At 46.1% G+C, this 24,204-nt stretch overlaps 1 long non-coding RNA gene across 4 annotated transcripts in view; it reads right to left on the reverse strand.

Annotated features, from left to right (window-relative positions):
- Nucleotides 1-1,593: 1,593 nt before the first annotated feature.
- LOC105734468 (uncharacterized) overlaps nt 1,594-24,204 on the reverse strand; it is an 81,989-nt gene continuing 59,378 nt past the window's right edge. For 2 of the 4 annotated variants that reach the window (XR_010338149.1, XR_010338146.1), the window contains 5 exons: nt 16,367-16,435; nt 15,264-15,401; nt 10,037-10,124; nt 8,788-8,892; nt 1,594-6,703 (listed from right to left, as the gene is read on the reverse strand). This is a non-coding gene — a long non-coding RNA (uncharacterized LOC105734468). The remainder of the gene's footprint in view (nt 6,704-8,787; nt 8,893-10,036; nt 10,125-15,263; nt 15,402-16,366; nt 16,436-24,204) is intronic. The other 2 variants (XR_010338147.1, XR_010338148.1) reach the window with 2 other exon arrangements.

The raw sequence follows: 24,204 nt of genomic DNA on the forward strand, positions 1-24,204 counted from the left end.
ACATTAGCTGGGAAGGAATGAGATCCAGAGTTGGAATGCGATATACGGGAAGACCCTAAGGAAGCTGGGGACGTTGAACCCCTAAATTTTAATGCATCTTTTCATCGCTTCTCTGCCTTTTGACTAAGATCAAGTGCAATTTTAATGAATCTTCTCTACCAGTGGAAGCAGCCTCCCCAACCCTAGCAGAAGTGGCCTCTTCACCCTCTTCCGAGGGGATTAACCTAAATGCAATGGGAGTAACTGGGTCCTGGGGTGTCAGGGGCCAAGAGGTGGCACTCATCAGCCAAAGGCAACATGAACATGGTTACTGTAATGGACAGCAGAGTCCAGGCGGCAACCAGAATAGTCTGACTCACACAGACCTATGGGACCTATGGCATTGGCTAGTTGATCATGGGTTGCTAGAAGTGAAACAAGAAGCCTGCTAAATTCTTACTTGATCTGTAGAAGCAGAAAAGTTCTAAGTCAAGTGAACAAGCTTAACTGGAATAATTAAAAGGAGAGTATTACAGCCTATCAGTTAGTTTCCAGGCTTGAGTTTGAACGAAAGCTCCACAACATGGCGGCAGCTGGGGCTGAGGCGCAAGGAGCTTCGTGTCTGCCTTGACTAGTTTCACTTGATACTCTTCAGAAATTATGTGGAAAAGAAAAGCTCACATGTAAATTGATTGGAATCGCCAAAAGGAATCTAAACAATTATGAGGTGGAATACTTGTGTGACCACAAGGTCGTAAAGGATATAGAACGTTATACTGTAAAATGGAAACGACGCCCAGGTTCTAAAAATACTTGGGAACCTTTGCAAAATCTCAAGGGTAGATTACTGCTTCAGCAATTCTCTAATGGCAAGCATAATCACTTATTTCAGGTAGAGAAAGGCTAAGCAGTAACTCCAAAAGACAATAACAAAATTTTGAAACTTGCCATTGCTGAGTACATTGTAAAGAAGGCTCGGGGAGGATCCAAGATGGCTGATTAGGAGCAGCTCAGGATTGCAGCTTACAGCAAAAGCGCGGAGGGTGAGTGGACACCGCATTTCCACATGGATTCTTGTTGCCCACAGACCAGGAGATTTCCAGGCGGAGGAGCCCCCACGGGTCACCAGCGCGGCTGTGTTGGCTGGCGTGGCGGGTCTCTGCACAAAATACATCGGTCCGGGCGCCGTTTTAGCTGGCGATTGGAGCTCCTAGGAGACAGAGTCGCCCATTCAACTGATAAAAAGGGGACTGAAACGGGGAGCCGGGCCAGGAGATTCCTGGGCGAAAAAGCACCACGAGCCCGCGGTGAAGCCGTTTCAGCTGGCTCAACCGGTCTCTGCACAAAATTTCACACAAGTCCGGGCGCCTTTTCAACTGCCGACTGCTGGAACGCCTCGGAGACAGAGTCGCCCGTTCGACTGAAAAAAGGGGGACTGAAACAGGGAGCCAGGCCAGGAGACCCCCTGGTGAAAACGCGCCACAAGTCTCCAGCGGCTGTTTCAGCCGGCACGGCGGGTCTATGCACAAGAAATCACACAAATCCGGGCGCCATTTCAACTGGTCACTGGGACGCCTGGGAGACCGAGTCGCCCGTTCGACTGAAAAAAAAAAAAAAAAAAAAAAAATTCGGGGATCTGAGGCAGGGAGCCCGGTGATCAGGCTCGGATGGTCCCACCACCACAAAAAAACAGCAATCTGAAACGCTCTGGATTGAGAGTTTCACAGCAAGCACAGCTGAACGCGGGACGGCCCAGCTCTGTGGGGGAGCGGTGTCCGCCATCACCGAGGCACTCCACCACTACGGAGGTAGGCCGCCATTGCTGAGGTAGCCCGCCGTTGCCGAGGCAACCCGCCATTACAGAGAGAGTCCGTCATTACAGAGGCGGGCCGCCATTGCCGAGGCAGTTCTAACTACACCCATAGAAACAGGACTGCAGGGAAGTTCACACGGCAGCTGGGCGGAGCCCACAGCAGCTCAGCAAACCCTCTGCAGGCAGACAGTGACTAGGCTGCCTCATTGCCGGGCAGGGCAGCCCTGAAAAAGAAAGGCAGCTGCACAACGGAAACTCATAAATAAAGCCCCAACTCCCCGGGACAGAACACTTGGGGAAAAAAAGGGGTTTATGAGTTCTAAACACCTGAGCCTGGGAGGTTGAGGCTGCAGTGAGCTGAGATCATGCCATTATACTGCAGCCTGGGCAACCAGAGACCCTCTTTCAAAAAAAAATGCAAGTTGAACTCCCAGCCTCACAGGATGTCTACTGTAAAGAGAGGACATTAGCTGGGAAGGAATGAGATCCAGAGTTGGAATGCGATATACGGGAAGACCCTAAGGAAGCTGGGGACGTTGAACCCCTAAATTTTAATGCATCTTTTCATCGCTTCTCTGCCTTTTGACTAAGATCAAGTGCAATTTTAATGAATCTTCTCTACCAGTGGAAGCAGCCTCCCCAACCCTAGCAGAAGTGGCCTCTTCACCCTCTTCCGAGGGGATTAACCTAAATGCAATGGGAGTAACTGGGTCCTGGGGTGTCAGGGGCCAAGAGGTGGCACTCATCAGCCAAAGGCAACATGAACATGGTTACTGTAATGGACAGCAGAGTCCAGGCGGCAACCAGAATAGTCTGACTCACACAGACCTATGGGACCTATGGCATTGGCTAGTTGATCATGGGTTGCTAGAAGTGAAACAAGAAGCCTGCTAAATTCTTACTTGATCTGTAGAAGCAGAAAAGTTCTAAGTCAAGTGAACAAGCTTAACTGGAATAATTAAAAGGAGAGTATTACAGCCTATCAGTTAGTTTCCAGGCTTGAGTTTGAACGAAAGCTCCACAACATGGCGGCAGCTGGGGCTGAGGCGCAAGGAGCTTCGTGTCTGCCTTGACTAGTTTCACTTGATACTCTTCAGAAATTATGTGGAAAAGAAAAGCTCACATGTAAATTGATTGGAATCGCCAAAAGGAATCTAAACAATTATGAGGTGGAATACTTGTGTGACCACAAGGTCGTAAAGGATATAGAACGTTATACTGCAAAAAGGAAACGACGCCCAGGTTCTACAAATACTTGGGAACGTTTGCAAAATCTCAAGTGTCGATTACTGCTTCAGCAATTCTCTAATGGCAAGCATAATCACTTATTTCAGGTAGAGAAAGGCTAAGCAGTAACTCCAAAAGACAATAACAAAATTTTGAAACTTGCCATTGCTGAGTACATTGTAAAGAAGGCTCGGGGAGGATCCAAGATGGCTGATTAGGAGCAGCTCAGGATTGCAGCTTACAGCAAAAGCGCGGAGGGTGAGTGGACACCGCATTTCCACATGGATTCTTGTTGCCCACAGACCAGGAGATTTCCAGGCGGAGGAGCCCCCACGGGTCACCAGCGCGGCTGTGTTGGCTGGCGTGGCGGGTCTCTGCACAAAATACATCGGTCCGGGCGCCGTTTTAGCTGGCGATTGGAGCTCCTAGGAGACAGAGTCGCCCATTCAACTGATAAAAAGGGGACTGAAACGGGGAGCCGGGCCAGGAGATTCCTGGGCGAAAAAGCACCACGAGCCCGCGGTGAAGCCGTTTCAGTTGGCTCAACCGGTCTCTGCACAAAATTTCACACAAGTCCGGGCGCCTTTTCAACTGCCGACTGCTGGAACGCCTCGGAGACAGAGTCGCCCGTTCGACTGAAAAAAGGGGGACTGAAACAGGGAGCCAGGCCAGGAGATCCCCTGGTGATAATGCGCCACAAGTCTCCAGCGGCTGTTTCAGCCGGCACGGCGGGTCTATGCACAAGAAATCACACAAATCCGGGCGCCATTTCAACTGGTCACTGGGACGCCTGGGAGACCGAGTCGCCCGTTCGACTGAAAAAAAAAAAAAAAAAAAAATTCGGGGATCTGAGGCAGGGAGCCCGGTGATCAGGCTCGGATGGTCCCACCACCACAAAAAAACAGCAATCTGAAACGCTCTGGATTGAGAGTTTCACAGCAAGCAGAGCTGAACTCGGGATGGTCCAGCTCTGTGGGAGAGGGGTGTCCACCATCACCGAGGCAATCTACCACTACTGAGGTAGTCTACCATTGCTGAGGCAGACCGCCATTGCCGAGGTAGTTCTAACTATACCCCTATGAACAGGACTGCAGGGAAGATTACACGGCAGCTGGGCGGAGCCCTCAGCAGCTCAGCAAAGCCTGTGCAGGCAGACTGTGACTAGGCTGCCTCCTCGCCGGGCAGGGCAGCCCTGAAAAAAGGCAGCGGCACGACAGAAACTTATAAATAAAGCCCTAACTCCCCGGGACAGAGCACCTGGGGGGGAGAAAAAAAGGCATTTTTGAGTTCTGCTGCAGCAGACTTAAATGTACCTGCCCAGCAGCTCTGAATGAACAATGGAGCTCACAGCTCAGCACTTGAGCGCCTATAAAGGACGGACTACCTCCTCAAGCAGCTCCCTTACCCCCGTATATCCAAAGAGTCACCTCATAATGAGAGCTCAGACTGACATCTGGCGGGTATCCTTCTGGGACAAAGATAGCAGAAGAACAAACTGGCAGCAACCCTTACTGTTCTGCAGCCACTGCAGGTGATCCCCAGGCAAGCAGGGCCTGGAGTGGACTTCAGCAGTCCTACAGCACAGGGGCCTGACCGTTAGACGGAAAACTAAGAAACAGAAAGAAATAACCTCATCGTCAACAAACTGGACGTCCACTCAGAGACCCCATCTGAAAGTCAACAACTACAAAGACGACAGGTGGATAAATCCACAAAGATGGGAAGAAACCAGCACAAAAAGGAAGAAAACACCCAAAACCAGAACGCTCCTCCTCCTCCAAGGGATCACAACTCCACACCAGCAAGGGAACAAGCCTGGATGGACAATGAGTCTGATGAATTGACAGGAACAGGCTTCAGAAAGTGGGTAATAAGAAACTTCTCTGAGCTAAAAGAACATGTTCTAGCCCAATGCAAAGAGCAAAGACCTGGAACCAACTCAAATGCACATCGATGATAGACTGGACTGGGAAAATGTGGCACACATATACACCATGGTATACTATGCAGCCATAAAAAACGATGAATTTGTTTCCTTTGTAGGGACATGGATGAACCTGGAAACCATCATTCTCAACAAACTGACACAAGAACAGAAAATCAAACACCGCATGTTCTCACTCATAGGCGGGTGTTGAACAATGAGAACCCATGGACACAGGGAGGGGAGCATCACACACTGTGGTCTGTCGGGGGGAAATAGGGGAGGGACAGTGGGGGGTGGGGAGTTGGGGAGAGATAGCCTGGGGAGAAATGCCAAATATAGGTGACGGAGAAGAAGACAGCAAATCACACTGCCATGTGTGTACCTATGCAATAATCTTGCATGTTCTTCACATGTACCCCAAAACCTAAAATGTAATAAAAGAAAGAAAAAGAAACCAAAAAAAAAGAAAGAATGAGTTTTGCTTTGGTATATGTTGGAGAGGTAATCACAAGTGAAGAAGCTGAAAAATGGGGATAGTTATATTATAACAAGGGAATCACATATCTCTTTGATCTGGACTATTAATCTGATCAATTCATGATGGATGCCGTTCAATACGGCAGTGTATCTGATTTGTGAATCACAGTTGTGACCCAATGATGGGGTCCAGCCCACAGACTCCATCTGAACAACAGATGAATAATGTACTCAAACACTGATATTCAGTTGAAAGAATGGACTAGGAGGCCAGGCCACTGACTGAAAGCATTGTAGCAGCCACACCCCAATCCACCAGCCAAGCTTACATTTGTTTAGTGCAGATTAAATGACAATGGTTTAGAGTATATACCAGTAGAAGGTAACTGACAGTGCTGACCCCTCAATTAGAAAGCAATCATGCACCCGCAAATGGTGGAAGGATCACATAAGTAAACAAGATATTTAGATAAATTCCCTTACATTCCTTTGTTATTTACCCTTGCTATTAGCTCAAACAGGATTAGGGTGCCTTCCGCCATAACTCTATCTTGAGGCTTTTAGAAAACCTTCCAGCCTTCCAAGAAGATCTGTGCCTGTTTTACGATTTCTCCTACAATCCTGAGTGAACACTCACATCTCCCCCTTTTCTGTTTTCTGCATCAGGCCTTACTGATTAAAGAGTGCAGATGTGTGCAGCAGCAGGTCTGTCAGGCATGGCAGTCATTGCTCTTATTCCAGTTTTGTGTCCTAGAATTAGTAAATAACATAAGACAATAATGAGTATAATCAGCAACATTCTTCTCCAGTCAAACGGTGACCTGTAATTTATTTGGCATCTCAGTTCACTGTATGCCATTAATGAGGAACTAAACGGGGTTATGTTAATTACTTCTAGCCAAGCAGTCACATCGTTAGAAGCTGGGAAGGGGATGTAACAGGCAGAAAAAAGGCAGATTAGAAGATGGGTATGATAGAGTGTAGCAGGTACAGGTTGTAGGCAGAGTGAGAGAATAAAAAAGGAACAAATTATCTGGAGTGAATGGTGTCTGCATCCAGAGCAGGACTCACTCTGCCTCTTGCCTTCTTCAGCATCCCCCAGGTAATGTCCAGGGCTTGCGTAGTTCATGGAAGCCACATTTTCCGGGGCTATGGGTCCTGTAGGGTCTTTCCTATGCTGGCTCGAGTTTTTTCTTCTTTCTATCCTTTGATGAGGACGTAGTCTGCAGGGTGGTTGTAGTGTACTGGAAATTCTAGGGGTGGTGCCTGTGCTAAGAGAACTGTCATAATCTTTGTTAAAGAGTCGGTTAGTGCTTTAAGAAAAACCTGTCGTGCTTTATTTTAATGTTTAGTTTACAGAAGAACTGGATACTTCTTTAACTTTAGTCAATATGTTTACACATAGAATTTCTCTAATTAACATTTTAAAACTTGCTTAAACCTTGAAAACAAAAATCACACATTTCTTGAACATTTTTCGTTTCTTTCACAATCTTCAACATGCCTTTTCTTTGTTTTATAAACTTCCTTACTAAAGGTGCATTCTTATACCTGTAACTTTAATATTTCTTTCTCTTCTTCCTACTTTCTCTGTCTTACTTTTTGTGTCTCTCTCTCATCTCTGTCTCTTGTAGTCTGTCTCTTACTCATTCTCTCCCTCTATTTCTCTCTCCAATCTTTCTGTTTCTGTCTGATCTTGGAAGCTAAGCAGGGTCGGGCCTGGTTAGTACTTCGATGGGAGACTGCCTGGGAATACCAGGTGCTCTTAGGTCAGTTTCTTCATTTCTGGTACCAGGCTGGGTCCTAGCCATGCCATGGTATGGTTTGATGCATCATGCTGGAATCCAAAGAGGAACTGAGGGGGTCTGAACACAAACATATCCTCCTCCCCATGTTAGTAAATAATTTGGACCACAACATACATTACTGTTTACATCTTTCCATAAAACTGCAGGTTTTATGTCTTCAGAGGTTTTAGCAAATTGCTTTTCTACAGCTGATTGAAATTTATCATCTAAATTTTAAAAATTAAAGGTATATAAGGCTTGTTCCAATAGTGTTGCAGGGTCCTTACCCATATTCCCCTTTTGTGTTTTGAGCATACTTTTAAGGGTGGAGTGGGCACATTCTACTATGGCTTGTCCTTGGAGGTCACATGGGATGGCTTGTGGAATGTTGGATGTTCCACGTGTGACAAAATTGTTGAAATTGTGAGCTGGCATAGTAAGCTGGACCATTATCAGTTTTCATTTTTGTGGGCTGCCCCATAAATGCAAAAGTTAAAAGAAGATGTTTAATAACATATTGGATGGACTCTCCAGGAAAAGCATGAGAGCTAATTATATGTGAATTGGTAGCAAAGAATACATGTACATATCTTAGTTTTCTAAATTCAGGGATGTGTGTAATATCTATTTGCCACAAATGAGTAGGTTCTAGTCCTCTAGGGTTAACACCTGTTGAAGGAGGGGATGTACCTGTTAGCTGGCAATCTGGGCATTGCAAGAGAATTTGTTTAGCTATTCTTTGGGTAAGTTGAAACTGTTTAGGTTAAGTTTCTCCAATTTTGGAGGAAAAACTGATGCAATTGGGTGGCTTGGTCAAGCAGTGATGTCATAACCTGAAGTTCTGCTTGTTCACTGCCGTAAGCCAATGGGCCAGGCAGTGAGCTGTGGGCTCAAATATGTGTGATAAAAATAGGATTTGTGCGTTGATCCAGCAACTGCTGAAATAGAAAAAAAGTACACACGGGGTGGGCTCGAAAGTAGAGTTTATGAGGGGTGTTTCGACGTTCTGCAAAACAGTAAGCAGAGTCACTAACGATGTTAATTGGCTGAGTGGAAAAAGTTTCCAAGGCCAATATCAGGGCCCCAATCTTAGCTGAGTTCAGATCAATGAGAAAATTATGTGGTCTCCACCAGACTGCAGCTTTTCCATGTTTACCCAAACCGTCAATAAACAGTGTTAAAGCATTAGGTATAGGGGAGTGAACTATTTTTGTAGGTAAGATCACCAGAAATATGAGATAAGAACTAAAGGAGTTTATCAGCAGGAAGGGCATTCTCTATTTGACCTGTGTAATTGGAGAGTGCTATTTGCTGATCTAATGATAGGGGCAAAGCTCCTTCGAATAGCTTTTTACTCAAAGGAATCCTGATGATATCAGGATCATAAACGAGAAACATTGCATCCTCTGCAGCCTGAATACATGACTTTACTGATTAACTGGATATAGGGAGATAATGTTTTAGTCATGGTATGTGAGCAAAAAACTCATTCTTGAAAGAACAGTTCTGGGGTCATCTATCCTATTAACTCTGTGAGGGAGTGTTTGGTGGGAAAAACAAACAATTGAATTGAATACCGTGGATCGATGTGATCTAGTTGCCTTTGAGAGACAGCTTGTTGTATTTCCTCAATTTCTCTCTTTGCTGCAGGGGTTAAATATTTGGGAGAATCCAGAGCTGCCCTTTAAGACAGAAAACAAGTTTTACAACATATAAGTAGTTATGTCCTTAACAAACTCATGGGCTTGTTGTAATTTCTCTCCCTTTAGAGGCTATTTTTCTACCAAATTGGATTTTGAGACACCCATGTAGGGGTACGTTTGGAAAAACAACAGTGGCCATTGTTATAAAGGAGTCTTACAAATTCTAAAATTTTACTTATATCTTAGCAGAGAATTATAATCTGGGACATTGCTTGTAAACAAGGAACATACAAAATTTTGCTATGGGCCACCCACAAAGCCAGAGGGCAGCAGTCCTGGGACGGTGGCCATGTTGCACTTGCCTGGGAGCTGCCTTTTGTCTGTTCTGCTTTTTGTTTGCACTGCTCCCTCCACCCTCTGCTGGGTGGCTGCTGCCAGCCTGGGCAGTTCCTATTGGCCTGGGGTGCCATAAGCTTCCTTGCCACTGAGCCTTGTCTTCTGCCCACTGCCCACTTGGTCATGCAGTTTTGGCCTCTAATGCCTTTTTTCTTATCTTTTTCTAAGCATACACCTGATTGCTTTGTTGATCTTGCATTACCAGGCAAGCTAAAAGTTCCTCTTCTAATGCATTAAGTCAAGGTCCCAGCTGTAGTGTATCCCTTGTCTTTTCTCCTATCTATTAGTGGAGGGGGCTCAGGCAAAACCTCTCTTTCCTCTTTGTTATTTTGGCCCAGTGATAGTGGGGCTGAGGGACTTGGGGGTGGTGAGGTAGGTGACGATTCTCTCTTTCCCCTTTTTAGGCTCTTCTGTGTATAATGGGACCAGAGCTGCCCTCACTAAAGCCCATAGCATTAGAGATGATACTGGGGCCCACTGCCCTTGAGCATGATGTTGTTTAAGAGCTCTTCCCATTTGTTTCCAGAGCTCGAGGTCTAGCATGCCTTCTACTGGGAACCATGGGTTATGGAAGACAACAGTTGGCATTAGGTCCCTTAATTGAGCCTGTGAAACTGAGGCTCCACTGGCTTTAAGTAGCTGTTTCAATACTTTTATGTACTGTTTCTGTTGAGCTGATTACTGTTGTCCCATGATGAAACCCTAGCCTGAACAATCCCCTCAAACTTGGAAATCCCAAGTGTGTGCCAATGAAGTACTGACTCACTGACTGCACAGTCATTTTTACCTTCGTTTTTGGGGGTTCCACAGCAATGCTTTGTAGCATTTATCACATCAGGGTCACCACCTGCCAGGCTCCATCCTGCAGACCCCAGCTGCACGACAAATGAATAATGTATGCAAACACTAGTATTTGGTGATGAATAATGTATGCAAATGCCGGTATTCCATGAAAGAGCTAACTAGGAGGCCAGGCTGCTGACTGAAAGATCTGTGGCAACTGTGCCCGATCCACCAGCCAAGCATGCATTCATTTGGTACACATTAAATGACAAAGGTTTAAACACCACTAGAAGGTAATTAACGATGCAGAACCCCCCCTCCACTGCCCAGTAGAAAGCAATCATGCACCCCCAGATGGTCAAAGGCTAGTCTTAGGACCACATGAATAAAGAAGGTATTTAGAGATGCTCCCTTACATTCCTTTGTTATTTACCCTTGCTATTACCTCAAAGAGGATTAGGCTGCCTTCAGCCATAATTCTATTCTGAGGCTTTTGCAAAACATTCCAGCCTTCCAAGAAGGTTTGTGTCTATCTTACAATTTCTCCCACCATCCTGACTGAACCCCTACAACCCAATCTTCAGGTATTCAATATTTTCATTGATAACCTTTATACTGGTACGGCTCCGATGAGTGGAGGAACACAAGGATTCTTGGTCCTCGTGCCAGTTTAGATAAAATGACATGGACAAATGTGGAGTTTTAAGGAGTGGAGAGTTTAATAGGCAAGAAGGGAGAAGGAAGAGGGTCCCCTGTACAGAGACAGAGCGGGGCTCCAAAGCTGAGAGAGGGAACCCCACTTGTCACAGATACCAACTAGGTATATATACAGAGGCTGGAAAAGGTTGTGTCTGATTTGTATAGGGCTCAGGGGATTGGTTTGACTAGGCATGTCATTCATGTAGCCTGTGAAAAAGCTAGCCCTCCCACCCTAGCCTTTTCATGTGCAAATGCAGGGCACCATGATGTGCTACACACATGGGGATATGTGGGTGTGGCCATGTTGCCAGGAACATGTGGGGACAGGGCAAGAAGGCCACGGAAATTGCCATGTTAGGGTGGACCCAGTTTCTAATGGCTTGCATTTGCATATCAAAGGTTGCAAGCCAGGCTCTAAGAGCTGGGGCTTTACAAGAAAGTTTTTGGGAGATGCTTTAAAAAATGAAAACTTCCCAAGGCCCCTTTTTCCTCTCTGTCTGCCTAAAATAATTTCTTAACTTCTACAACAATACTAGTCTTCCCTGAATTGCAGTGTTTTCCACAAGAACCATAATTGCTGGAGAAAAGCTGACTTATCATTAACAAATGAAAGTGTGACATGGTAAATGCCCCACAAACTGCATACCTCGACGATACCTCAGCTTTCTGTTGAAACTGCTCTCTGTAACCCTAATGTGACAGGCAAGCAGTCCGAACCAACGCCATTTTGGGCCCTGCGCCATTTTAAGACTTGTTATAAGTAACTAAGGTCTGTAATTTCCACCCTACCCAGACAACGTGTAAACTAACACTTATGTTGACTTCTGTAAACGACTTAAGTAACAATCAGAATGTCCAAAGTCCCCTGGCCGTCAGAATGTCCAAAGCCCCTCGCCCTGTCCCTGTCCCCACCCAGGAGGTGGTTTATAGGCATAATAGGTCTTGACACCCTCCTTTTGGGGCCACGGGTTAGAGAGACACGAGTCCTCCATGGCCGCCAGCAATAAAGACCTTGTAATTTGGCCTAGTCTTTGTCTCAGTGGTGATATCGCGCTCGCTCAGTTACAACATTTGGAGGCCCCAGCGATATATTCCATCATCACTCAGACAAAATCCCTGGAGTCTTGCCTGAGTGGCCACTCCCGCCCTGGGGATCTCTAGGGGAGGCGCCCCCTGAGATGTTCCAGGGCCCCAGAGTTCCAGCCCCGTGATGGAGGGGCGACTACTCGGCCAAAATTCATCCGAAATTCCTCAGGGTCATGGGAACCTCTGGAGGTAAATCAGGTCTGGAAATCGGGGGGCCGGTTTATCAGGAGCCTAGGTCAGGAGACCAGACATGGTCATTAATCTCTGACAAGGCAAGCCTACCATGAGACGTCACCCCTGGGGCTTGGGTAATTCAGTTTTTGGTTGTCTTCCATAACCTCTGTGTGAGTGTGAGAGTGAAAGTGTGTATGTGTGGTCCCATGGCCAGAGGGCTATGGGGCCTGTGTGGGCCTTCACCCACGGTTCCACGGAGACGTCATAGGGCATAACAGTGATTCACTTCCGTGCTGACCAGGCCCAGGCTTTATACGGGTACACCTTAGCCAAGACGCTCTGAAATATCCCTTCGGGGATGTGGCCAGGCAGGCATCAGACTGGTCTCCCACGGGGGACACCCACCCTGTGTCTGTCTTCCTTCCATAGTCTTGTCTTCCTTCTATGTGGTCCTGTCTTTTTTGTAGGTTTTCTAGTTACTTAAGACATTTAGTGGCAGACCTACAGTGGTTTAAACCTGCTTCTCTAGGGTTGGATGATGTCCTTAACTGGTTAAATGACCACTGGCTTCAGGGAACTTTGGCTGAATTTTGGCCTCCAGAAATAACCCTGCTGTCCTTCTTCTTGTTCTACCACTGAAGGCCTATTCTCCCTTCCCACTCCTCTTCTAATGTCTGAAAAGAAATTCTGTCCTCGGCGGCTCAGATGTAGTTTTCTCTCTGTCCTTGGGAGCTAGGCGCTAGGAAAGGAATTACTGAGTCTTTTTGCCTGCCTACGATGGAAAAGGAGTAATTACCTCTTTTGCCAAAAGGAGGCTCGGTGTTTCTACGGAACTTGTTCCGGTACACACCCCAATTCGGCATTCTGGCACCATACTGACTGTTGGGAAGTGGGTTGCCACGTCACAATACAAATTGATTGGCAAGAGTTCTGTGATCTCTTTAAGCCATGTTGGATTCAAAATTCACACCCAGTGGACCTTCTGGTCCACCTGTTCTGTCATTTGCCAACATTCCCCAGGCCTCTCTATACCAGAGCACATCCCAGGGAGGACCACGGTCGAGCTGCGTTGAGCCTCTATGAGGCCTATCATCGGCCCTTGTGGTGTGGTTCAGGGGAATCCTATACCCTCCCTTGGAGCCTTCTGCCCGCTCCCTTACCTCAGGTCAGGGACAGACCCATTAAGCTAGGCATCCTCTCATTACAAGATTTAGCAACCGAGGCCTGTTTAAAGCCAGTACAGGAAAGGGCGAAGCACGAGTATAGCGCCTTTCACAACTGGAAATACCATAAGAGCAGGAGAACCCGAGTGACCACCACAAGTAGACTGAAAAAGAGGCAGAACAGATGGGGTCATCTGGTTCCCAGCCCTGCATCCCCCTCTAGTGCATGAAGGTCGATTTCAAGGCTGGATTTTCAGGCCAATATGGGATAAAACCCTGAAAAAACTCCACACCCTGTGTAAATTGGAGTGGCCATCATTTGGGGTGGGATCCAGACACTGGGACATATGATCCCAAGGTGACCCAGGCTGTATGGAATGTGGTGACAGGTTCCCCTGGACACCCAGATCAGTTTCCATACATTGACCAGTGATTAGACTTAGTTGAGCAGCCCCCCTCTTGGCTTAAACACTGCGTAAAGCATGCTGGGTTACAAGTTATGCTGGCAGGCCCTAAGAAAGCCCCTTCTGCACCAGCCACTCTTCCCTCCCCAGCAGAGTATAAGGAATTACCTCCACCCTACTCAAGGCCCTCTGAACTGGGGCCTCAGCACTGCCCCCTGGACAGCACCAGTGGCCGGCCCCTGTCCCCCCTACACACCCGTAGTGGGGCTCTCCACCCCCTCGCTATCCTTCCTCTCCGAGAGGTGCCCCCAACAGGAAGAGACAATTGGGGTTGCCCATTCTTTGTTCACATCCCCTTCTTGTCAAGTGACTTATATAACTGGAAGGCTCAACATCCCCCGTTCTCTGAGAAGCCCCAGGCTTTGACAGGGCTCTTGGAATCTGTACTCCAGACTCCGTCCCAGTTGGGACTGCCAACAATTATTACTGATTCTGTTCACCACAGAGGAAAGAGGCAGAATTAGATAGGGAGCCCTGAAAGCCATCATAGGTCCAGGGGGAGAAACAGTAGAAGAGAACCAGGACTGAATTGAAGAGGTTTTTCCCTCTACCCGATCCCAATGGGACTCCAACACCTTGGGGGGGTCACTAGTCTCTGAACCCTTTTCACTGGTATCTTTTAGCAGTGGTTAAGGGGGCGGCTAGGAGGCCCATCAACCTCTTCAAGGTAGGAACAGTGACTCAGGGCCCCAGGAGTCACCGGCTGCTTTCCTGGAACACCTACAAGTGGTGTACCATATCTATACTCCTATAGACCCTGAGGTCCCAGAAAATCAACGGGCCATTAACTTGGCCTTTGTTTACCAGTCAGCCCCATATATCAGGAAAAAGTTACAAAAACTAGATGGATTCCAGGGGATGAATTTGATCCAATTGCTAGAAATTGCCCAGAAGGTTTTTGATAACAGGGATACTCCTGAAGCCATACAAGACAAGAAAGTTACTAAGGCAGTAATAGCAGCCCTTCAGGAAACATGAGTCATTCCATGAGGGCAGGGGGCATTGCAAAAGGGCCCCCGGGGTCCCCCACCCCCATTAGGAAGAAATCAATGTGCATACTGTAAACAAGAGGACACTGGAAAAATGAGTGCCCCAAGAAAAAAAGACGAGTAACTGCTCAGGAAAAACCACCAAGGACTATTCTCAATTTAGAAGGTCAGGATTGATGGGGCCGGGGTTCTTATCTGTGAAGCCCCCAGGAGCCCAGGGTTACTTTAAAGATTGGGGGCAAACCTATCAGGTTTTTAGTGGACAGCGGGGTGGCCCACTTAGTCCTTACTCAGCCTCTGGGACCAACTATCCTGTCATCCAGGGGGCTACAGGAAAGACCACGACAAGTTCATAGACCACAAATAGAATTGCTGACTTAGGAAACGGCACCGTTACCCATTCCTTCTTAGTTCTTCCAGAATGCCCTTACCCGCTATTAGGGCGGGACCTACTTCACGAACTTTGAGCAACCATCTCCTTCTGCAAAAATCAGGCCTGCCTCTCTATCCCTGCTTTGCCCTCTGTATCGAAAGCACCTCAGCAAATCCTCATCACTTGTGCTCTGTCAGACAAGTATCTGTTTCAGGAGCTTTATCACCAGAAACAAATCAAGCATCAACGTCAGACCTCCTCCGCCAATTCCAGAAGAGTGTACCTGGAGTGTGGGCTGAGACCAATCCCCCAGGTCTGGCAGAACACCATACCCCAGTTGTGGTCCAACTGTTGGCGACGGCAGCTCCAGTTCAGGTTTGGCAATATCCAATGAGTCAGGAAGCCAGGCGGGGAAATCGCTCTGCATATAACAAGACATAACAATTCCTGGAAGGAGGAATTCTCACCATCTCTAAGTCCCTCTGGAACACCCCTCTGCTCCCTGTTCTAAAACCTAGCACAAAGGATTACCAGCCAGTACAGGACTTAAGGGAAGTAAGTAAAAGAGTGGGAACTGTCCACACCATGGTCCCAAATCCATATACCCTCCTAAGCCTCCTGAATCCAAACCACCATTACTATACTGTCCTGGACCTCAAGGATGCATTCTTTTGCATCCCACTGGCCCCAGTTAGGAGACCCATATTCGCCTTTGAGTGGACGGACCTGGACACTGGGGTCCTGGGGCAACTCACATGGACCCGGCTGCCTGAGGCATTCAAGAACTCTCCCACCCTATTTGATGAGGCACTTAGTCAGGATCTTGCCATCTTCCAGGCCAAGTTCCCTGAATGTACTCTACTCTAATATGTAGATGACTTACTTCTGGCCTGAAGAACCCAAGAGGCCTGCAGGGAAGCCACCCAGTTGTTACTGTTGACCCTACAAACTCTGGGATATCGAGTCTCAGCCAAAAAGGCCCAACTCTGTCAACAATAGGTTACTTACCTGGGCTGTATCATAAAAAAGAGCAACTGGGCACTGGCACCCAGCCACGTCTAAGCAGTACTACAGATACCCACCCCTACCACAAAACACCAAGTTTGGGAGTTCCTTGGGGCGGTAGGGTACTGTAGGCTATGGATTTTAGGTTTTGCTGAAATAGCCAGGCCTCTGTATGCCTGCACAGGAGGGAATCAACCCCTAATTTGGACAGTAGTAGAACAACAGGCTTTTGATAAACTTAAAGCTGCTCTGACCTCGGCCCCAGCCCTGGCCTTGCCAGGTATTTCTAAACCCTTCCGGTTCTTTGTATATGAAAAACAAGGAATCACGAAGGGGGTGCTCACCCAGACATTAGGACCATGGTCCAGGCCAGTCACCTACCTATCAAAAAGACTTGATCCCGTAGCCTCTGGGTGGCCAGCCTGCCTCCAGTCCATGGTAGCAACAGCCCTGTTGGTAAAGGAGGTGGACAAACTGACTCTGGGGCAGGCATTAAACCTAGTGGCACCCCATGCAGTAGAATCACTACTCCGCGGGGCCCCAGGAAGGTAGATGTCTAATGCCCGCATAGTACAGTATCAGGCTCTACTCCTGGACCAGCCCGGCATCAGGTTCCTGACTACAGTCCTGAATCCGGCCACATTGCTCCCTAATAAGTAAGCAAGGAGGACTCATACATGACTGTCAACAAATAATAGATGTCATCTAAACCGCTCGACTAGACCTCACCAACATCCTCTTACGGAACCCGGAAGAGGTACCATATACAGATGGCAGCAGTTTTACAATCAACGGAGTCAGGTATGCGGGGGCAGCTGTAGTCACCCTAGAGCAGGTCATCTGGGCCTAAGCCCTTCCTCATCAGACTTCAGCCCAAAAAGCTGAACTTATAGCCCTGATAAAAGCCTTGAACTGGGCAGAGGAAAAGACTGTCACTATTTATACTGACAGCCATTATGCCTTCGCTACAGCTCAGGTACATGGAGCAATATATAAAGAAAGAGGACTACCTACCTCAGAAGGAAAAGGTATTAAAAATGAGGAGGAAATTCTAGCCCTGCTGGAGGCTATATGGAAGCCCAAGACTGTGGCACTAGTCCATTGCAAGGGACATCAAAAGGGGGATTCACCAGATTCACCAGGGGAAACAGGGCTGCTGACTTACAGGCCAGGCAGGCAGCCATGGGGCCAGTGAAACCACTGACCCTCCTCGTAACCCTGCCTGCCCCAGTTCTGCCCCCTACTCTGACGTACTCCTCACGTGAGAAGGACTTTGCAAAGGAACAGGGTGCCACACAGGACTCCACAGGATGGTGGATACTGACAGACCAAAGGATTGTGGTCCCCGAGGCTCTAGGACGGGCCCTAGTTAAGGACACACACCAGGCCACTCACTTAGGACAGAACAAACTAACTGAACTGCTAAAAGCCAAGTACTACATTCCCCATTTACATGAACTTATCAAGGAAATCACTACTTGGTGTAATGTATGTGCCCAAGTAAATCCGGGAGGGAACAGGTCTAGCCAGGTAGAAGTGAGACTCAGAGGGACTAGCCCGGGGGAGCACTGGGAAGTAGATTTCACTGAAATAAAACCCCCAGTAAATGGCTATAAATACCTCCTGGTGTTTATAGATACGTTCTCTGGATGGGTCGAGGCCTTCCCTACTAAGTCCGATACTGCTTTGGGGGTCACAAAAAAACTATTACAGGACCTTGTTCCTCGGTTCAGCCTCCTTCTAACGCTGGGGTCAGACAATGGGCACGCCTTTACTGCACAAATTTCTCAGGGCCTAGCCAAAGCCCTAGGTATATCCTGGAAATTATACTGTGCCCATCATCCCCAGAGTTCAGGACAAGTCGAACTAATGAACCGGACCCTAAAAGAAACCCTGAAAAAGTTTATCCTAGAGACCGGTGGAAACTGGGTCAGCCTGCTTCCTTTTGTTCTCCTCTGCATCCGATGCACACCCTATCAGAAAGGCTTCTTCCCTTCTGAAATCATGTTCGGCAGTCCCCCTCCTTTACTCCCCGGATCCGCAGATACTGTGCATGTTGAAGTCCATAACTATACACTCAAGTCCTTACAGGTGCTCCAGTTTGTTCAATCCCAGGTACACCAGCTCATTAAGGACACCCATCCCACCCCATTGGACCTCGTAGACCAGCCGACACACCCCTTCCACCCTGGAGACTCTGCCCTTGTTAAAAGGTTTGCCACCTCCAGCCTCACCCCCCCATCGGAAGGGACCCTACACGGTTATCCTGACCACGCCCACTGCACTCAAGGTGGACTGGATTCATCACACCCATGTCAAGACTGCCCCACCAGAAGGACAATAGAGCATCAATCATTCATTCCCCGATTCACTAAAGCTAAGACTTCTGTGCTCTTCGGGGTCACCACCCTCGCCACCCTAATCCGTGCTATAAATCCCTATAGCAAACCCCCGCTTAGGACCCACCTACTATCAATGGGTCCTCACTGAGGGCTCCACTGGAGGATATGTTCATTCCTTAACCGGAAAGGGATCCACCCTTGTCAACCTAACTCTTGAGTACATTCCGAAGACCCCCATTATCTTTTCCCTAGACCTCTGTGCCCTCCTGGGCCCGTTCCTGACCCCAAATGTAGATCCTAGGACAAAACATATTATAGCCAGGTGTGGCAGTGCAAGGGCAGAGCAACAACTTCAAACTTATGGATCATATCTGTGCCCAGGATCCACCCCACAAAAAAGATGGAACTGTGGAGACTTAAATGAATTCTTTTGCCCCCATTGGGGTTGTGAAACTATCTCCACTGTATCAGGCTACACCAAAAACATAGACTCCATCTCTTTTAACCAAGACTCTTCCCCATTCCCATGCTACACCAGGTCTTGTAACCCACTCAGGATAACTGTAACTACCCCAGATGGTAGATGGACAATGGGGCGAACCTGGGGTCTCAGGGTATATTATGAGTGGGTGGGACATGGGAAACATTTTTACCATCCAGCATATAACCCTGCCCCGACCCAACCGCCCTATAGGACCCATTGCCCAGGTCATACAACAAGAAGCCCCCCCTAAAAATCCCCTCATCCAGACAAACAATACTCCCCCTCAACAACCTTCCCCTACAACCCCAACTCTGCTCAAAGAAGACACAACCCTGCTAACCTTGTCCTGAGCTCACCACCTCCTCAACAAATCTAACCCAGATTTAGGGAAAGACTGTTGGCTCTGTCTAAACCCTCAACCACTGTTTTATACCAGGTTGGCTTCCCAATTACCTGCCAACTTGTCCATTTCTTCAAGTTCCCGATCCACACTCCATTTATCCCTGGGAGACATAGAAGGGTCTGGGCACTGCTACCACTCCTCAAATTACACCCTTGTAGGTTCTCCCTATAGACACTATTGTAATGTCTCCCACAATGGAACCTTTAATGGTACAAACCTTTACTATCGGGCCCCAGATACCACTTGGTTAGCCTGCACCTTTGGCCTCACCAACTGCATTTCCACATACCAATTCAACAGCTCTACTGCCATACTGTGCACCCGGTATACATCCTCCCAAGAGTAAACATTTATGACGGCCAACAGGGACTTAACCTCCTGGCCCCCTCAGATGTTATTACTGCCTGATGGAAGCGAGTCCCTATTATCATCCCTCTACTAGTTGGATTAGGTATTGCTGGCTTCACTGCAGTTGGAATATCAGCTCTTATAACTGGGGACCAGAATTTTAAAACTCTCTCTTAGCACATAGATACTGATTTAAGCCACCTGGAAAGCTCCATTTCCCAACTCACTGATCAGGTTGAGTCTTTGGCTGAAATGGTCCTCCAAAACAGGCGAGGACTAGATTTGTTATTCTTAAAACAAGGGGTGTTATGTGCCGCCCTTAATGAACAATGTTGCTTCTATGCTAATAGGTCAGGCCTCATCTCAGAGAGCCTCTCCCTGGTCAGACAAAATCTCGAAACCAGAAAACAACTTTCAGAGGCTTCAGAAAGTTGGTATCAAAAAATGTTTTCCTGGTCCCCTTGGCTCACTTCCCTCCTCAAGGGCCTAGTGGGACCTCTAGCCCTACTCTTACTGGGACTCACGTTTGGCCCCTGCCTCCTAAATCAACTGCTCAGACTCATTAAATCTAGGGTAAACTCTGTAAAATTAATGATATTAAGGTCTCAATATGGGCCCTTAGAACAAACAAACAATACTGACCTGCTGAAGGAATCAATGATTTAATTCCTGTAAATAAAACAAGGGGGGAATGTGACATGGTAAATGCCCCATAAACTGCATACCTCGACCATACCTCAGCTTTCCATTGAAACTGCTCTCTGTAACCCTAATGTGATAGGCGAGCAGTCCAAACCAATGCCATTTTGGCCCCTGCGCCATTTTAAGACTTGTAATAAGTAACTAAGGTCTGTAATTTCCACCCTAACCAGACAATGTGTAAACTAACACTTATCTTGACTTCTGTAAACCACTTAAGTAACAATCGGAATGTCCAAAGCCCCTCACCCTCAACACTGCCCAGGAGGTGGTTTACGGAATGTCCAAAGTCCCCTTGCCCCCACCCCCACTCAGGAAGTGGTTTACGGGCATAAAAGGTCTTGACACCCTCCTTTCGGGGCCATGGGTTAGAGAGACACGAGTCCTCCGTGGTCGCCAGCAATAAAGACCCTGTAATTTGGCCTAGTCTTTGTCTCAGTGGTGATTTCGTGCTGTCAGTTACAACAAAACGTTCTGGTGATAGATCTTCAGATTCTATTGACCACAACCCAGCCAAAAGGAGGGTCAGAACTGTATGTAAATGTGGAGCTGTGACTTGCAGAGGTTACCTCAACTGAAAGCTGATGATATTATAATTTGTTTTTTTCCCCAAAGGTTAAAATTTTAAAAATACATATTTGGGAATCTTATTATCAAGACTGTACCTATGTCAATTTACAATTCATGATTCTAGTTATTTGTCAAATGCGTTACTGATTCCTCTGAAGAGAGGGCCACTGGATCATACAGACTGATTTGAAGTCTACATATTTAATGCTTAGAGACCAAACATGGAAGGCAAACTATTTACAGCTCAGTATTTATGTACTTAAGTCTGCGTGAACAGAGAAATGCCTCCAGCAGTATTTGGAAGTGTTAAGCTGATGATGTAACTGCTGAGAGAACAAACATTCAACTTGCCATACACCTCAAATTTGGAGAAATAGAGTTACTTTGGGCAAATCTACAAGTTTTTGTTACCATATTGACATTCCTGTTTAATACTCACTGTACTTGTATTTGAGACAAATAGGTGATACTGAATTTTATACTCTATTTTCTACTTTTTCATCAAAACATTGGCATCTTAATGATATAGAAATTTAAGGCATAAAATGAAATAAAAACATTTCAGCTTTATTTCATATTTTGAGGCAATTGAGACTGTTGTGATGAGTGTATGTCTGAGCCTGTAATTCTTAAAGATTTCTTAATCTTCTAGAAGAAATCTCCAAAGACCTCTCTCTAGAAGTTCAGAATGGCTGGCCATCATGCTTCTTTGAAAGGACAGGGCAGTGAGATCAGGACGGTTTTTTGAAGTACCAAGCAAGGGAAACGGAGCACTTTAAGGGTGCCTCTTAGTAACATGAATTAGGAAATCTGTGTTGAGTACCTACCTCTGGTCTAAACAGTAAAACAAGCTGCCTGGAGGGCAGCTGTACTAATGATACTGTAATGTACATTAGGCAGGCTGGTCTCAAACTCTTGAGCTCAAATAATCTGCCTGCCTCAGCCTCCTCAATTTCAGGCAGGTGTAACGGTTCCTTTCTACCAGATTTAATTATTTTTATATTTCCTGCACGTTCTTCTTAAAAAGTAATCTGTATTTTTGAACTGATACTTGTTTTATACATGAATTTTTTTTTAGATGTGATAAAGCTAAACTTGGTCAAAGTGTGTGCCTAAATTATGAGACCTTTTTATTAGTAGACCTATGAAGACTGAAATGGAATATATTGGTTTTCACGGAGGTGGGCGGGGGGGGGGGGGCGCGGTTTCCAGCATAGTATTGAATCTCAGTCAGGAAAAACTATGCTTTCATCTCTGATTCTGGGATTTTTAATCATGTTGTTCAAAATGAAGACAAATGCCGCAAATAAATCTAGCTTTCAGTGTTCCTAATTAAGTTTTACTCGAGCTCATTGCTCTAGGCTTTGATTACCTAAAATAAGCTTGGGTAAAACGGAAACGACTTCAAGAATGCAGCACTACTTAGTCTTTAGCTCTTTCTTGGGAGAAGCTATACTTTATTGTTCATTATACTGCTATCACGACTTTGCTCTTTCATAATACAGGATAAACTGTTTACATGTTTGGAGCCTCAGAGTCTGTTAATTAAGATTGCAGAGTGTGTCAAGGAAAAATACACTTTCTTAATGGCATTTCTGTTTTCTTTATGAAAAATCAGATACATAGTGTCAGTATTAAGAAAAGGTCAAAGGTTTATAGGCTGTCCCCAGTGGCCATATTTAGAATTATGATTCTCATGGGTTTAAAGATGTAACATTTAAAAGTTAGTGCTTTACCATCTAGTTATTTGATCTTCTCCACTTTTTTGTGTTTTAAAAAAGTGTAAAACTGGAAGGCAAAGAAAAAAGACTATTTTTAGTAGATACGGAGTTTTGTTGACATTATTAATAGAATGCAATGCGCCTTTGGGATCTTAAGTACTTATGTTACCTTTGTTATTCAAACGCTGAACTTAAGTAGTGAAAGGAAGTTATTAAGGGGTTTAACTATTTTAAGTCGACATTTAGCTTTTTCATATTGGTTTCTTTTTGTTTTTTTAGAGATGGGGTTTCTCCATGTTGGTCATGGCTGGTCTTGAACTCCCGACCTCAGGTGATCCACACACCCTGGCCTCCCAAAGTGGAGGGATTACAGGCGTGAGTCACCATGCCTGGCCCATACTGGTTTCTTGAAGATGTCAGAATTTGCTTCCAGTGTAAGACAAATATTCAAAGGTAATAGATCAAGTTTAAAATGTAAATCCACTGTACGTATTATTATTGATACCATCATTTTCAGAATCTACATAAAAGGACTGTGATACACAATTAGTAATCTCAGGGTTTTTCCTCATATATCTAAAATTTAGACTGTACTTATTTATTTTTTTTTTTTTTTGAGACAGAGTCTCTGTTGCCCAGGCTGGAGTGGAGTGGTACAATCTCAGCTCACTGCAACCTCTGCCTCTTGGGTTCAAGCGATTCTCCTGCCTCAACTTCCTGAGTAGCTGGGACTACAGGTGTGCGTCACCATGCCCAGCTAATTTTTTTATTTTTAGTAGAGATGGAGTTTCACCATATTGGCCAGGCTGGTCTCAAACTCCTGACCTTGTGATTCACCCACCTCAACCTCCCAAAGTGCTGGGATTACAGGCGTGAGCCACCGTGCCCAGCCCTTATTTCTCTTTTAGTTCATCAATTTCTCTTAGCAAAATAAATTTAGTTTGGTATTTGATGTTCTATTAAAAAAATTTCCAGTCTTGAGCCAGCTTAGATACCTAGAACACCTTGAGTGAAGGGGAGACTGAGTCTCCCTTGAGTAAGAACCCCAGAAAACTATCTAAAATCTACACTGTATCTTTCAGCTTTCACCGAAGGGTCTATAGCCTTTAGGATAACCGCACTGAGGAAAAGGAAATAATCAGACCTTTTGGGAATTACTGGACACTGGCTTTGACATTTACTCAAGGAGACCCAAAATGTTACTGTGATCATGTCAGAATAGTGGCTTATGGAGGTCATAGAATCAATGGAATTTTAGCTTATGTCCATTTCGCAGTGGACCTAGCGGGTACCCAAGCCTATGTTGTGGTTATTTCCCCAGTTCTGAAATGTGTAATTGAAATAGATATACTTAGCAGCTGATAGAATCCCACATTAGTTCTCTGACCTGTGGAGTGAGGGCTACTGTGGTGAGAAAGGCCAAGTGGAAGTCACAAGAACTGCCTCTACCTAGGAAAATTATATATCAAAAGCAATACTATGTTCCTAGGGGACTGCAGAAATTAGTGCCAACGTTAAGGACTTGAAAGATACAGGAGTGGTTGACAGAGCAGGAGTATTGCCATCTTGAACAAGCACTGTCATTTTAAAATTCACCTTAATCAAAAAACACCTAAATCCAAAGGGCATCAACCTAATGGGTAAGGTCAGCA

Source organism: Aotus nancymaae, unplaced genomic scaffold, assembly GCF_030222135.1.
Source record: "Aotus nancymaae isolate 86718 unplaced genomic scaffold, 86718_ANA_hifiasm-v0.15.2.pri h1tg000058l, whole genome shotgun sequence".
NCBI lineage: Eukaryota > Metazoa > Chordata > Mammalia > Primates > Aotidae > Aotus > Aotus nancymaae.